Source organism: Equus asinus, chromosome 3 (genome assembly GCF_041296235.1).
Source record: "Equus asinus isolate D_3611 breed Donkey chromosome 3, EquAss-T2T_v2, whole genome shotgun sequence".
Lineage (NCBI taxonomy): Eukaryota > Metazoa > Chordata > Mammalia > Perissodactyla > Equidae > Equus > Equus asinus.
In genome coordinates this window covers 60,972,268-60,988,330 of record NC_091792.1, presented here as the reverse complement: position 1 = coordinate 60,988,330, position 16,063 = coordinate 60,972,268, and the positions used below count along the sequence as shown (strand labels likewise).

The 16,063-nt window shown below is 42.8% G+C and overlaps 1 protein-coding gene across 4 annotated transcripts in view; it reads left to right on the top strand.

Moving 5' to 3' along the window:
* BLK (BLK proto-oncogene, Src family tyrosine kinase) overlaps window positions 1-16,063 on the top strand; it is an 86,326-nt gene that overhangs the window by 13,162 nt on the left and 57,101 nt on the right. The window contains exons 1-2 of one of the 4 annotated variants that reach the window (XM_070505091.1): window positions 7,029-7,129; window positions 10,395-10,493. The gene's annotated coding sequence lies outside the window, so the exon portion shown is untranslated. Of the gene's footprint in view, window positions 1-7,028; window positions 7,130-10,085; window positions 10,494-16,063 lie in introns of those variants that run through there. The other 3 variants (XM_070505092.1, XM_014827850.3, XM_070505096.1) reach the window with 3 other exon arrangements.

Genomic DNA, 16,063 nt, shown 5'->3' with positions numbered 1-16,063 from the left:
CTTCGTTAATGTTTGTAATTTTCAGTGTACAAGTCTTTCATTTCTTTGGTTACATCTATCCCTGAGTATTTCATTCTTTTTGTTGCAATTACGGATGGGATTGTTTTCTTAAGTTCCTTTTCAGATAGTTTGTTGTTTGCATATAGAAATGTGGTTGATTTTTCTATGTCGATTTTGTATCCTGCAGCTTTACCGCATTTGTTTATTAGCTCTCACAGTTTTTTGGTGTGGAGTCTTTGGGGTTTTCTATGGATATGATCATGTCATCTGCAAAGATAATTTTACTTCTTTCTTTCCAATTTTATGCCTTTATTTCTTTTTCTTGTCTACTTGCTCTGGCTAGGACTTCCAGTACTATGTTGAAAAGAAGGGGTGAAGCTGAACATCCTTACTTTGTACCAGATCTTAGAGGGAAAGCTTTCAGTTTTCTGCATTGATTATGTCAGCTGTGAGCTTTTCATATCTGGCCTTTCTTGTGTCAAAGTAAGTTCCTATTTTGTTGAGAGCTTTAATCATGAATGGATGTTGAACTTTGTCAAATGCGTTTTCTCTGTCTATTGAGATGATCATGTGGTGTTTTTCTTTCATTTTGTCGATGTGTTGTGTCAATCATTGATTGATTTGCGTATGTTGAACCATCCTTGTATCCCAGGGATAAGTCTCAGGTGTATGATCCTTTTAATGTGCTCTTGAATCCAGTTTGGTGGTATTGTATTGAGGATTTTTATGTCTGTATTCTTCAGGGATATTGGTCTGTAGTTTCTTTTCTTGTAGCGTCTTGTCTGGTGATATCAAGGTAATGTTGGCCTCATAAAATGAGTTTAGAAGTGTTCTCTCTTCTATTTTCTTGAAGCATTTAAGAAAGATTTGTGTTAATTCTTCTTTGAATGTTTGGTAGAATTCACCTGTGAAGCCATCTGGTCCTGGGCTTTTCTTTCTTGGAAAATTACTAATTCGATTTCCTTAGTTAGTGGTAGTCTGTTTAGGCTTTCTCTTTCTTGTTGATTCAGTTTTGGTGATTTGATTGTTTCTAGGAACTTATCCATTTCTTGTAGGTTATCCAGTTTGTTGGTATATAATTGTTCATTGTAGTCTCATGATGTTTTTTCATTTCTGAGGCATCCTTTGTAATGTCTTCTCTTTCATTTCTGGTTTGATTTATTTGAATCTTCTTTTTTCTTAATGTAGCTAGGGATTTGTCAATTCTGTTTGTTGTTTCAGAAAACTAGCTCTTAGTTTTGTTGATTTTTTCTGTTGTTTTTATTTTCTATTTGATTTATTTCTGCTCTAATCTTCATCATTTCCTTCCTTCTGCTAACTTTGAGCATATTTTTCTTTTTCTAATTCCTTGAGATGTAAAGTCAAGTTATTTGAGATCTTTCTTCTTTTTTAATGTAGGCATTTATCATTATAAACTTCCTGCTTAGTACTGCTTTTGCTGTGTCCCATGGGTTTTGATACGTTGTGTGTTCATTTTCACTTGTCTTGAGATACTTTTTAAATTCTCTTTCAGTTTCCTCTTTCACCCAATGTTGTTCAAGAATGCATTGTTTAGTTTTCACTTACTTGTGAATTTTCCAGTTTTCTCACTGTTACTGATTTCTAGTTTCATTCCATTGTGGTCAGAAAAGATGCTTGGATGATCTTCTTAAATTTTTTAAGACTCATTTTGTGATCTATCATGGAAAATGTGTGTGTGTGTTGGAGAAGCTATTGGGTGAAAGTTCCATATATGTCTGTTAGATCCATTTGGTCTATAGTGTTTTTCAAGTCAGCTGTTTCTTTATTGATTTTCTGTCAGGATAGTCTATCCACTTTTGTCAGTGAAGTATTGAAGTCCCTTACTATTACTGTGTTGCTGTCAATTTCTGCCTTCAGATCTGTCAATGTTTGTTTTATGTATTTAAGTGCTCTGATGTTGGTTGCATATGTATATTTATAATTGTTATATCTTCCTGCTGAATTGATCCTTTTATCATTATATGTTATCCTTCTTTGTCTCTAGAGAGAGTTTTAGAATTAAGGTCTATTTTGTCTGATATAAATATAACAACTCCTGCTTTCTTTTGATTACCATTTGCATGAAATATCTTTTCCTATTCCTTCACTTTCAGCCTATGTGTGTCTTTAAATCCAACATATGTCTCTTGTAGGCCACATATCATTGCATTTTGTTTTTTTATCTATCCAGCCACTCTATGCCTTTTAATTGCTGAGTTTAATCTGTTTACTTTTAAGGTAATTATTGATGAGGACTTACTATTGCTATTTTGTTGATTATTTTTTGTCTGTTCTACAGTTGTTTTGTTCCTCTCTTCTTCTCTTACTGTCTTCCTTTGTCATTTGATGATTTTTTGTAGTGATTTGCTTTGTTTCTTTTCTCTTTATTTTTCATATGTATATTATAGATTTTTTTCTTTGTGGTTAGTTCAAGGCTTGCATAAAATATTTGGTAGTTATAACCTTCTATTTTAAGTTGATAACAACTTAACTTCAATTCCATACAAAAACACTACACTTTTACTCCCCTCCCACACACACTTGGTGTTTTTGCAGTCAGAGTTCCCTTCTTTTTATATTGCATATTCATTCATAAATTTTTAACTTTTAACTTTTATATTATGGTTAAAAGTAATTTATGCACCGCCAATGTAGTGTTATGTTAATCTGTATGTGGCTATGTTTTTACCTTCATCAGTAAGATTTATGCTTTCATGTGCTTTCTGTTGCTGTTTAGCGTGTTTTGTTTCGATCTGAAGAACTCCCTTGAGCATTCTTGTGAGGCATGTCTAGTGGCGACGGATTGTTTCAGTTTTTGTTTGTCTGGGAAAAACTTTCTCTTGCCTACAGTTTTGGGGTTTTTTTTAAAGATTTTATTTTTTTTTTTTCCTTTTTCTCCCCAAAGCCCCCTGGTACATAGTTGTATATATTCTTCGTTGTGGGTCCTTCCAGTTGTGGCACGTGGGACGCCACCTCAGCGTGGCCTGATGAGCAGTGCCATGTCCACGCCTAGGATCCAAACCAATGAAACACTGGGCCGCCTGCAGCAGAGTGCGCGAACCCAACCACTCGGCCACGGGGCCAGCCCCTCTTGCCTACCCTTTTAATGAACAATTTTGCTGGTTATAGTATTTCTGGTTGGCAGATTTTTCTTTCAGTATCCTAAACATATTGTCCCACTGTCTTCTGGATGTAAGGTTTCTGCTGTGAAATTCACTGATAGCTTTATTCACTGATATGTCTTTATATATGATGCTTATTTTTCTCTTTCTGCTTTCAAAATTCTGTTTGCCCTTGACTCTTGACAATTTGATTATAACATGTCTTGATGTCAACTTTTTTAGGGACATTTGAGCTTCATGAATCTGGATGTCCTTTTTCCTCCCAAGATTTGGGAAGTTTTCAGCCATTATTTTTTTAAATAAGTTCTTTCTCTCTCTCTCTCCTCCTTCCAGAAACCCCATAATGTATATATTGGTTTATTTGATGCTATTCCATAAGTCCTGTAAGCTTTCTTCACTCTTTTTCTTTCTTTTTTCTCCTCTAACTGGATAATTTCAAATCATCAAGTCTTTGAGTTTATAGATTCTTTCTTCTGCTTGATCAAGTCTGCTGTTGAAGCTCTCTATTGCATTTTTTAATTTTATTCATTGCATTCTTCAGCTGTTTGGTTCTTTTTAATGATTTCTATCTCTTTGTTAAACCTCTCATTTTATTTGTATATTGTTTTCCTGATTTCACTGAGTTGTCTATTTGTGTTCTCTTGTAGCTTGCTAAGCTTTTTAAAATCAATTATTTTCAATTCTTTGACTGGCAATTCATAGATCTCCATTTCTGTGGGGTCAGTTATTGGAATATTTTTTTGTTCCTTTGGTGGTATCATGTTTCCTTAATGTTTTATTTTCTATGTAGTCTTGTGTTGATGTCTGCACATTTGAGAGAGCAGTAACCTCCACAAGACTTTACAAACTGGCTTTGGATGGGAGAAGAGCTTCACCTAGAGATGGATTCTAGGGCACTGGCTTGGTGAGGTGTTGTTGCTCCAGCTCTGGGGGACACAGTTTCAACTCCAGCTCTGAAGAGGGCACAATGGCATGGTCTCTGTGCATCTCCATCAGCTGAAGTCAGCATCACCGAAGATTGCGGAGGTCCTTGGTGGCTAAGACTGTGGGTGTTCACAGTGTCAGTGAGGGCTGTTGGAGTCCTTGTCAGCAAAAGCTGTTGGGTCCTTCTGTTCTCTTTATTCCCCACAGGGGGATGTCAAGGCCAAGAAGGTCCCTCTTGCTTCTGGGTTTGGCATGCAGGTGTGCTCACAACAGTGGTGGCACCAGTGTCTGAGATGCAGTGGAGTGGTTATAGGGCCAGGTCTGATGAGCAGGCATATGCAGGGCAACTGTAGTTCCAGGGTCTGGGGTGCAGGAATACTTGCTGTGGCAATGGCACTGGTGTCCAAGGTGTAGGCACATGTGGAGTGACTGTGACTCTGGGATCCAGGAAACAGGTATGCTTGCTGTGGCAGTGGTGCCAGGGTCTGAGGCATGAGTGTACAGAGAACAGCTGCTGAGCTAGGGTCCAGGGCATTCATGCAATTGTTAATGTGGGGAAAAGAGTGGGGGCATGGCAGCTCCGGCTCTGGGGGAGTGCAGTGGCGGCTCCTTCTCAGGGTAGGGAGCACAGCATTGGTTCCCTGGGGTTGAAGGGGACATCTCGGTGGCTTCTTCTCTAGGAAGGCACAGCAGCATGGACTCCAGGCAGCTCCGTCAGCTGGGGTCAGTATCAGCAAATACTGTGGGAGTCTTCAGTGTGAAAACTTTGGATGTCCACAGCAGTGGCAAGGGTTGCTGGGGTCCATCTGATCTTCCTTTGCCCCATGGGAATTGTCGGGAGGTCATACCAAGGTAATCCCTCTCGGCAGTGAGCTGTGCTGGACTGAGGGACGGGGTGAGCCAGGTAAGATACTTCCTGTGGTTTTCTTTGCAGCCATCCTCTGGTTTTGGGCTCCAGTAAGTTGCTGCAAGTTCTTCATTGTATTCCAGAGCCCTCCCAGCGCTATTTTCATCTGTTTGTAGTTCTTTATTCATTACTGTTGTTGTTTTTTTGTGGAAGGGACTCCTATTGTGCTAACTTGCTGAGATCACCTCTCTCCTTTACTTTTTAACTAAATTTCTTTGAGTTTTTTCCTTAGGGTCTGCTCTAGGGATTACCATGTGCATCTTCAATTTATCACAATCTGCTTTAAATTGATATTGATTTTTGGTGAAAAAAAGAAACTTTGCACTGATATAGCTCCATTTCTCATGCTCCCTCCTCTGTGCTATTAACGTCATATATATTTATATATGTTATAAACCCACACTATGATGTTATAATTTCTGCTTTGAACAGAAAACACATAGGTGTTTTTAAAAAGTTAAGAGAATAAAAGATGATATATGTTTATATTATAATATATATTGCTTTATTTACCTACTTGCTTGCCGTTCTCAGTGATTTTTATTCCTTTTTGTGAACTGGTAACTGTCTGGTATCATTTTCTTTCAACCAGAAGGACTTCCTTTAGTTTTTCCTGTAGTGTAAGGCAGATAGAGATAAATTCTCTCAGCTTTGTTTATCTGAAAAAGTATTTTTTTCACCTTCATTTTTGAAGGATAATTTTATTGGATAGTGAATTCTTAGGTGACAGTTCTTTTTTTCCTCTAGCACTTTAAATATGTCACTCCACTGCCTTCCAGCCATTGTTCGTTTTTGATAAGAAGTCAAACATTAATTGTATTATTGTTACCATAAATGCAATTCATCATTTTTTCTCTTGCTGTGCAAGATCATCGGTTTTCTTTGGTTTTCAGTGTTTTGACCATGACGTCTAGGTGTGATTCTCTTTGTGTTTATGTTATGTTGGGTTCATTCAGTTTCTTGGCTATCCTAATCCCTTTGGGCTGTTATAACAAAATACCATACAGTGAGTGGCTTATGAAGAACAGGAATTTATTTCCCACTCTTCTGAATTCTGGGAATCCCAGATCGAGGTGCCAGCAGATTTGGTGTCTGGTGAGGACCCGCTTCATACATGGCCATCTTTTCACTGAAAACTCTCAAGGTAGAAGGGAAGAAGCAGCTCTCTCAGGCCTGTTTTATAAGGACACTAATTCTCTTTCTTTTTCAGATAAATAAAACTGAGAGAATTTGTTTCTATACACCTTACATGAGGTTCCACTTTTATGTCCTAATCGTATCCCAAAGGCTCCACCTCCTAATACCATGACATTGGGCATTAGATTTCACCATGTGAATTTTAGGGGGATGCAAATATTCAGGCCATAATATTGATTCTTTAAGTCAATGTCATTTACTAACTTTGGGGAGTTTTCAGCTATTTTTTCTTCAAATAATTTTTCTGTGCCTTTTTATCTTTCCTCTCCTTTTCGGACACCTATTACATTTATATTTGAACACTTTACATTGTCTGGCAGGTCTCTAAGGCTCTGTTCATTTTTCTTAATTCTTTCAGCTCTCTTTCTTCAGATTTGATAACTTTTATTGCTCTATCTTCAAATTCACTGCTTCTTTTTTCTGCCATCTCAGATCTGCTGTTGAGCACATCTAGTGAATTTTCAATATTATTTCTTGTAGTTTTCAGCTCTAAGAATTCCATTTGATCCTTTTTTATAATTTCCATTTCTCTGTTGATACTCTCTTTTTATTGATTCATTGTTAGCACAAATTCCTTTAATTCTTTGAGCATATTTTCCTTTAATTCCTAGAACATAACTATAGCAGCTGTTTTGAAATCTTTGCTAAATCCAACATCTGGGCCCATTTGGAATCAGAGTCTATTGATTTGTGTGTGTGTGTGGTCATGGTTTCATTTTTATTTGCATATCCAGGAATTTCTAGTTGAAAATTGGACTTTGAATCATGAAGTTGGTGTCCTCCATGGTGTGCAGCCACAGATATCACTGTGCAGTTTTTTTTGTTTTGGTTTGGTTTTTTGTTTGGTTTTGTTTTTTTGCCAAGGGAAGATCAGGCAATTATTTGGACAGAGTTTATGTTCAGACACCTCGAACCTGTAAACCTTCCACCTTCTGCTGCCCAAGCTGTGTGTGGTTGGAGGAACAAATTCCCGTCTACAGTAAGTTCTCAATCTGCCCTGGCTTTCACTTTTTGCTGCACTCTCTCCGGTCTCCCTGACTCATGCATATTTTAGCAGTCAGTCAGGGATGCATGGGAAGTTTATTATCTCAGGCCTTTCATGGGTCTCTTACCTCCAGGATTTCTCCCATTACATTTCTGGGTGATCTTCTGCCCACTCTGAACAGAGGTTACAACTTCAAGCTGGTAAAGCTGCAGCTTTTCACTTCTTGTCTGATTCCATGACTTTAACCCATAAAACTGCAGATTTTCACCTCCCCATCCCAGACGGAATCTGTCACTTCCGGCTGGTAAAGCTGCTGGTCTTCACTATCAGCCCTCAAACCATGCCCCCCCATTCCCACTGGTAAAGCTGTGACTCTTATCACCCAAGCTAAGGGGTGGAGGTGGGGGGATGTAGACCCTCCAAGCAAGAAGAGCACAGACTCATGGCCATTCGGAGGCAGTAGCAGTTTTTCAAGATTAAACACTTAATTTGTTGTCTGCCTTTGGTCATCTTTTGAGTCCCCTGAAATAGTTGGTTTTGACAATTTTGTCTAGTTTTGTACTTTTTTTCTTCAGAGGGAAATTTCCCATCTTCTCATGCCACCATTCCCGAAGTGAGTTTTGAACTGGATTATTTTAATGTTTCTTCCACTTAAGCAATCCTATTGCCCACAGATTTTGATCTTGATCGGAAATGTGCTGGTGTCAGGAGGCTGATGTCGACAAATGGAAGGAGAGCTCCAAATTTTGCATGTCACCTCAAATGTGCAAAAATAAAAGGGGCAGCCAGTGAGGCTGAACAGTGAACTGGGCACTTCAGCGCTGGGGTCTGGTCTCGGTGCAGCCCTGAGGGCCCTGGCTGAGCTTCTCTGACACAAGTGTCTGAAAAGGACACCCCTGGCCTCACCTCACACGTCTGGCTGCTTCTCATCTTCTCCCCTGGGTCCTTCCCCCACCTCCGCTCCGCCTTTCTCATGGATTCTATGACTCTGTGAAGGTGAAAATGGCTGAACTTAACTTTCACTTCTGCTCAGACATCTGAAACCCAAGAGCAAGGTCATTTCCTTGTTCTTTTCTGAGTAACTGCTGGAAGCCATTTTTGTTTTTGTTTTTTCGACCCCTGTCTGTTGCAGGCGGACAGAGAGGTGACGTTTTTTTCCAGACCACACAAAGGCCAGCTTACCCTGAACCTCCCCTCCTTGCAAACTCTCATGTCCCCTCTCACTCCAACCTTGAATGGGTGAGTCAGAGGAAAATGGACTTTCTCCCTAGGAAAGATTTCCTGTTCCTGACTATATTCTCTATAGCCTCAGGTCCAAGAATATAAAAGTTGTTCAAAAGTCACTTATGTGGTCCCCACTGATAAAGGCATTAGACGTAATTCAGACAGCATCACTGGATCCTTGTTCAGTAAAAGCTTCAACCTAAGCATCTGCCTCTGAGATTCTGTAGGATTCTTAGTCACAAATCATGGTCAAAGCCGTCTCCTTGGTAACTTCCCCCAATGACCCCTGATGGAGTTATTGCTCCTGCCTCTGTTCCCGTATTGTGCCTTGTTGAGGCTTACATGGCTGCACTGACGGTACCCTGCACCCCATTATAATTGTCTGTCTACCAGACCCCTTCGCATGACCCTCAAAGGAGGGTCACGCCTATTTCTATCTCCACCCCCAGCCTCTTGTGCCTGCTTACTACACAGCAAACATTCCCAAAAGTTTGTTGTGTTAGTTGAACTGAAATAACAAGAAAATAATCTCATCTCAAATAAGTAACTTTTTACATCGTAAGTTTAAGGAATTTGGGATTTTTTTCAACTTGTGTTTAATGCTTAGATCCAACTCTCAGGGGTCAGGAGTTGTATATAATAATAAATTAATAATAGGTATGATTCACTGAGCACAGCTGGTTCTGAACAGGGTTCTGGGCCCTTTGCCACCAAGGATAGAAGACAACCAAGCAATTTTAAAGATAAGATTTGGGACTTAGATTAGACATATTCACACCAGCTACCAGTTATTTGACATTCCTATGTGCTAAATACTGTAATAGATACTTTTTGTACGTTAATCCACTTATTCTCACAGAAACCTTTTGGGGAAATGAAGCACATAGTTTCCAAGGAGACTTGGATCCCGAGAACTCTATGTTGCTGCTGCTGTTGCCATGAACATCTGGGGAAAAGCTCAGGAACTGACAGCAAATTATTGTCTTAGTCCTAAAATCTGAGGAAAGAAACTCCATGAGGAAACTGAGATTCTGGACTGTGGTCCCAGGCTAGGAGCAGAAGAGGCCTGTCTGAATTCCAGCCCTCCCAAGGTTCCCAGACCTAAAGGCAGGTGAGGAGCCCACCCAGTGGCTCCCTTTGATCAATGGATCAGAAAGCAGGTGACCAGTGGCTCATCATGTCTGGGTGGACCAATAAGTCTCCCGGGGTCATCTTAGCAACCTTCTTGGTCCTGTTGGTCCCTTGGCTGGTGTAGTGCAGGACAGCATCTCACTGCTCCAGATGTTAGGGTCCTCTCCTCATCTCCTCTATCGTTCTCTGTTCTTCTGAGTTTTCATAGCCAAGTAAAGTAGCACCATTAAAGAAGCTCTGAGATCAGAAGCAACAGTGGGCTAGAGTGCCTTAAAAAAACAACAGGAAATTAGTATTCATTTATTGAAAGCCAATTCTGTGCCTGTCCCTCATGCTCATTCTGTCATTTGCACTCATAGGATTTTATGGGCTAGGTATTATCAGCACTATTTGGAAGACAAAACAAAACTAGCAAGGCTGAGGGAATGGCTGCCCTGGCTCCCGCAGACAGCACAAGGTGGCAGAGCCCAAGCTCTTTCGTATGTTGCAGACAGATGCTGCCAGGCAGAGCGAAATACCTTGCAGAGTTAGCCTGGAGGTTTACTAACCCTGCCAGGCTCAGTACAAGAAAAACACCGCCTGTGTTGTTAAACCAAAACCCCATGAGAAAACTTTCTGGTGGCAGAGGGGCATTACGACTAACGTGGCCGGGGATGGGAGAAAAACCAACTGCTCAGAGCCCTTCCTTAGGGGCTTTTCTGGGGCAGCGGTGCCCACTGGACCCAGTGAGCCCGTGGAAACTTTTTGAAGTGCTTGGCTGGAGGGGCGGGGCTCCTTGGGGGCGGCTGGTGAGGCTCTGATCACAAACCGGGGAACCTGCCACCTCTGCCTGGTGCTTGCTGTCGGCAGGAAGCCACGAGCTATGGGAACTGATTGAGACGACTGGGATGGGCTTTTTCTTTAGGTTACATCAGAAGTTGCTGGTTATAGCTAGAAGGCCACCTCACCACAGGTGTGCTGGGATTTGAAGAACTATGGTGAAAAGCCACTGAGGATTGCCAAGGTAAGACTTTGCATCTTCCACCTTCTTGACCATCTCATTTCCTTAAACTGTGCCAACAGTGCTCTGAGGCCTGTAGTTGGGAGAGCGGGCAGGAACATCGCCGTGGATGGGATAGACGGAGAGAGAAGACAATATGATCTGAGCCACAGCTGTGCATAGATTGTCCTGTTGTTTGTTTTGTTTCTATTTTAGAGAGATTTTTGGTGTATAAAAGTTCATCCATCCAGGGTAGACTCTGCTTCTTGGACTTTCTCAGCTGGAAAAGGCAGTGAATGTGCCACAGAGAAAAGACAGGAGAAGGCTGTGCGGTGGGGAGATGGGTGGGTACACACGTGGCAGCTGTGGGGATCCAGTCAAGTTCCTCAGCCTCTCCATAAGCTGGGGTACTGACGTCTGTGGTGCAGAGCTGGTGGAGCTGGCAGGGATGGATGAGGAGTGACTGGTTCAAGCTCAATGATTCGGTGTTGCTTTTGTTTTATTTTGTGTGTTTTTGGACAAGTGTTTTCATTTTTCAGACGTTTGGGGGTGGGGTGACGGAATAGATTTAACGATGATCTTTTTGTCTAAGAGCTCTATTTTGGCCACCTTTGAAAAGGAAAGAACAGTTGATCATATATTTTGAGAAGATTTTTTTGAATTCTAGGGTTTTGACAACTTTCTAGTCATTTTCTAATTGTGCACTGCTTTCGTCCTCAACTGTCCACATTACCAAGGAACTAAAGGATTGTTATCATGCTGCTTCCATAGTTATAGGGAAGAATTCCGCGTGATACACATAGACGCTCCTCCCTCCTGGAAGGGAGCTTTGCCTCCCACCCCCTCACCTCGAGTGAGGAGCGGCCTTAGGCTAGTGTACGGAAAGGGAGAAATGGTGAGTCCACAGTGGAGAATCCCAGCGGGCTCCACCTGCAGCAGGCGACCAGGTCGACTCCTGGAGGGGTAAGTCATGCAGGATTGTGCAACTTCATTAGTGTGCGAAGAGGAAAGCCCTTCACCTCAGCGCTAGTCTCCCCCCAACCCATAACCCAGGCTAGTCACCAGACAAACGCAAACTGAGGGACAGTCTGCAGAATATGCAAAGCGAGGAAAGATGGGGAAACTATCACACATCAGAGGAGAGTAAGGAAACACGACAACTAAATCCAGAATTCACGCCCTGGACTGGATTGGATCCTAGAACAACAACCAAAAAAAGTCGTTAGTGAAAAATAGGTGAAATCTAAATGAAGTCTAGAGTTTATCATCATTGTACAAACATGATTTTCTCAGTTCTGGCAAATGCACCATATTAGGTAAGGTTAACGTTAGGGGAAGGTGAGGGAGGGGATATGGAAAGTCTGTATACTATCTGCATAATTTTCCTGTAAACCTAAAGTTATTCCAAAATAAAGAGCTAAAAAAATTATACTCATCCTACCTTACAGCAGAAGTGGTCAAAATCTGAGTGTGCTTGGGACAGCTAGCATCCATGACCCAGTGGTCCCCACCCTCTCTGAACAATCTGGAACATAGCAGGTCTTTTGCATTTTTTACCATTCTCTCTCTCAACCCCCACCTTATCCCCCAGCTTATAGAGAAGCTCTATATTTCTCTCTGCTCATGGTATTTCTCATCATTCGTTTATTTTTTCACTCAGCATGCACTTTCTGAGCCCTTACTCTGTGTCAGGGCATTTAAGGCTAAGTACCCCGCCCTCTGTCTGCCCAGCAGAGCTCACTGTGCTGGTTCAGGATCTTGGGCCTCAAGGGCATGCCCAGCTACCCAAACCTGACCCCTCCCCGGTCAGGAAGCAGAGGGCCAAGAATGGAGGCAAGTGAGGACCCAGACCCTGCCTGGAATAACCAGATGGAATCTGCCGTCCTCTGGACTCAACCATCCCCAATCGGCCAGGCAGCCGGCCAAGCAGCTGTGAGCTGTGCCGGAAAATACTTTCCTGTGAGTGAAGCTGCGGCCTGAGGGATGCAGAGTGGGACTCCAGCTCCTGCTTGAGTAACCACCTTGCCAGGAGCCCACTCTGTTACGCTAGAATCTACAGCCAGAGGAGGCCACCAGGGGCCAGCATCCTTGCTTGGGAGGTATAGGTGGCAGGAGAAGCTTGATACCCACCCCCCACCCCCACCACACACCCCACAGGCCCCGAAAAGCAGGTGTGCTTGTTCAAGGGTGATGTCTCAGCCAGATTAGAGAAACGCTCAGAAGCAGGTGAGAAAGAAGAAAGAATTATGAAGCCGTAGGAAGACAGTTCTTTGATAAACATCACACTGTTTAGATGAAGATCAAAACTAAAGAGCAGCGATTATCACTGGGCCTAATGTACCTTCCTGTCACATCTCCTGCTCCCCCCCTCTGCCGGCCCTCACGCTTTGACTACTCCAGCCATGCACTGCTCCTGGAAGGCACCAGGCCCTGCTCCTGCCAGTCCCTCTTGCCAGGATCCCTTCCCCACTGTCTCGTCTAGGCAAATCCCCCTTGTTCTAATTCTCAGGACCAGTGCTAATGTCTTCTCTTCTGTCACCAGTGCCCAAATCCCCCCCCGCCCCCCCGTCCCCATGATCCTCCAGCACGTGTTCAGGGCTATTTGCTTGCAGGTCTGCTGCCCCTCTGGACCCGAGCTCCTTCAGGACAGGGACCAGGCCCTCCCTCCCTTCCCCTCTGGGTCCCAGCACCCGGAATAGTGCCTGGAACAGGGTGGGTACCCTAAGAAATGGCTCTTGAGTAAAAGAAAGAAGGACAAATTCTTGAATGCAAGTGAAGATTAAGACATGAGGAAGAAAGCTCGAGGAAGGAAAAGCATGTAAGATTTAGAGATCACCCTTAGCCACAATGAGCTCCAGTGCCATCACCACACTGGGGTTTTAACAGGGTTCCTTGTAGAAGGAAATGGGTGTCACTAGGTCTCTGGTATGTTCTGCTCCCTACAAGGTGGTGTGGGCCAGGGGACAGTGCTGGGCCTTGGGGCCAGCCAGTTCTGCACTAGGACCTGGCTCTGCCACTTGCCAGCTGGGGGAAGGTGAGCAGATGCCCGAGCTCTCTGTAAAATGGGAACAGGTGCACACAGCTCCAAGCACAGATGTTAGAACTAAATTGAACAAGACGATGGGAGCATGGATCCTGAGGTGTAGAAGAGGCTCTGCCGTGGCCCCTGCTGCCCCTGGGTGACCCCTACTCCCCATGGGCCACTGTGTGGCTCACGGGTGCTCCCTCACCGAAAGGCTGATGCTTCCAAGACCATGTGGTGGAAGGAAGTTCTCTTGGGTGCCTCGTCATCCCCTCTCTCTGCTGGCTTCTTTACACATCTCCTGGGCTGCTGGGCCAGGACCAGGGTGAGGCAAGTGAGGCACCAGGGGTGCAAAATTTAAGGAGGCCCTCACTCTCAGGTTTGCTTAAGTGCAGGGAGTGTTTGTGTACGTTCGGGTAGTGTCTGCAAGGGTATGAGGTATGAGATGATCTTGTGCTGAACAGATTAAGTCAGGAGTTCTGATCTCCGAAACCACGGGCCCCTGAGGAGTTTCATGGGGCCTATGAGCTCCCTGAGCTTGTATGCAAGCTTTTGTGGACATATGCACTCTCCTGCAAAGAGCATTTATGGCTTTCATCGGATTCCCAAAGGATCTGCCAAGCCCCAAATATTTGGAATCACCAGATCTAATTTTTAATAAGAATAATTTAATTTTATCTCTCAGCGTGTTGTGGATATGAGGATGTGGAAAGAACCTGGACATAGGAGTAAAGCAGCTTCTGTGGCTGAGAGCTCCCGTGGCATGGAGGTTGGACACCTGGCCTTGTGGACCAGAGGGCCTGAGTTCAAGGTTGCGTCCTGCCACTTCCTGGCTGTGCCACCTTGGGCAGCTCACCAAATGTCTTCATGAAACAGCAAGTGTTTGACCTCACTCTGTCCTGGCAGCCTCACCTACCTGAGGTAGATTACTTCTACCCCAAGTCTCATGGCTTTATTTGTTGATAATAGCACATTGCAGGGGCAGAAGAATTAAACCCCCAAGCCCTAATTCTTAGGTGAGTTGAAACTGAAGAGTACACAATATTTCCGTCTAGATTCCACTCAGTTCTCCGTGAAAAGGCGCATTTCACATTGTAGCTTCTTGGACTTATTTTTATGCACAATATTTATTTTGAAATCTTGAAAAGGGAGAGCGTGATTTTATGTTTCTCAAAAGAGGAAATGAGTTTAATAAGATGGAAAAATGTGAATCTAGATATTTTCGGTCTTCTTTTGTATCACGCGAGTCGGTGTGAAAGCTGCGTGTCTGGACCTCGGTGCTGGACGTGTCCAGGAGTCTCATCCCTGAATCAGGCGAGGGCACGCTCTCTCCGCGAGAGCACGCCTTCCAGGGCCCCTGCTGCCCTGGACTCCAGGACCCTTAGAGCCAAATTTGCATCTATTCATCCGCAGCTGGGCAGCCCCATCTCATGGTCTGTATTTCTGTGTACCAGCTGTACCCTCAAAATTTGCTTTGCTGCCCTCACTTACCCTTTGGTCTGATTTCTTTGTCTATTTTTCTCTCCTATTGTTTCATATTTATCTTTACAAGTGGCCTCAAATCTTTTTGGAAACACCAGGAAATGAACAAATAAACAAAAACAGGACAGCATTTTTGAAAGAGCTTGATGCGTGGTGTGGGTGCCCAGTAAGAATTTGTTCCCTTTCTGTGTACAAAACATAGAATTCCTTATTATTATTATTTTTTACCAAGGGGGCCAATTTATGGTGAAAGATTCAGCTGTGAGTCTGTTGCAGTTATATAAAATAGCCTAAGTTTCAACTATTTTTACAGATATTTTATGTTGTATTTTTACAAAGATTATATATAATTATTTCATATAAAGATTCCTTTTATCCCTGCCATTTCTATAGTACAATAGGATTTTTTAAATAAGTAAATAAATAATAAATTTATTTTTTTAAAGTATTTCACTTGAAGATAGGGTCAAAAGTAATAAACCCAGGGGCCAGCCCCATGCCTTAGAGGTTAAGTTCAGCACACTCTGCTCCAGTGGCCCAGGTTCATGGGTTTGGATCCTGAGTGCAGACCTACACCACTCACCAGCCATGCAGTGGTGGCAACCCACATATAAAGTGGAGGAAGACTGGTACAGACATTAGCTCAGGGCTAATCTTCCTCAGCAAAAAAAAAGGTAGTAAACCCATTTCATGGTTTTATTTGGGTGGCTTTATGGGAAAGGCTGAACTCTCCTTTTCCTACACATTAACATGGAAAAGCACTCTTCTGCATTTTGTGGTATCTGTCAGCCTGTCTGAGGTTCTTCCTGGCACCCGTCAGTGCAGTGGGGGAAGTGTTAGGTTAAGATAGATAAGTATCTTCTCAATGAAATCAGGGATGTGCTGGTAAATGTTTCACAACCAGCTCTCCAAGAAATAAATGTACACATATATACATATGTAAGTTTATTATAGAGTTTACTGGTTTAAAGGATACGTAACACATAATTTACAAATAATAACAAAGTATACGATGTCCAGTATTATAAATTCCATATAGCCAATTGATTCTCCATAGAATGCTTTTGCTGACTTTTGCCAAACTCTTGTA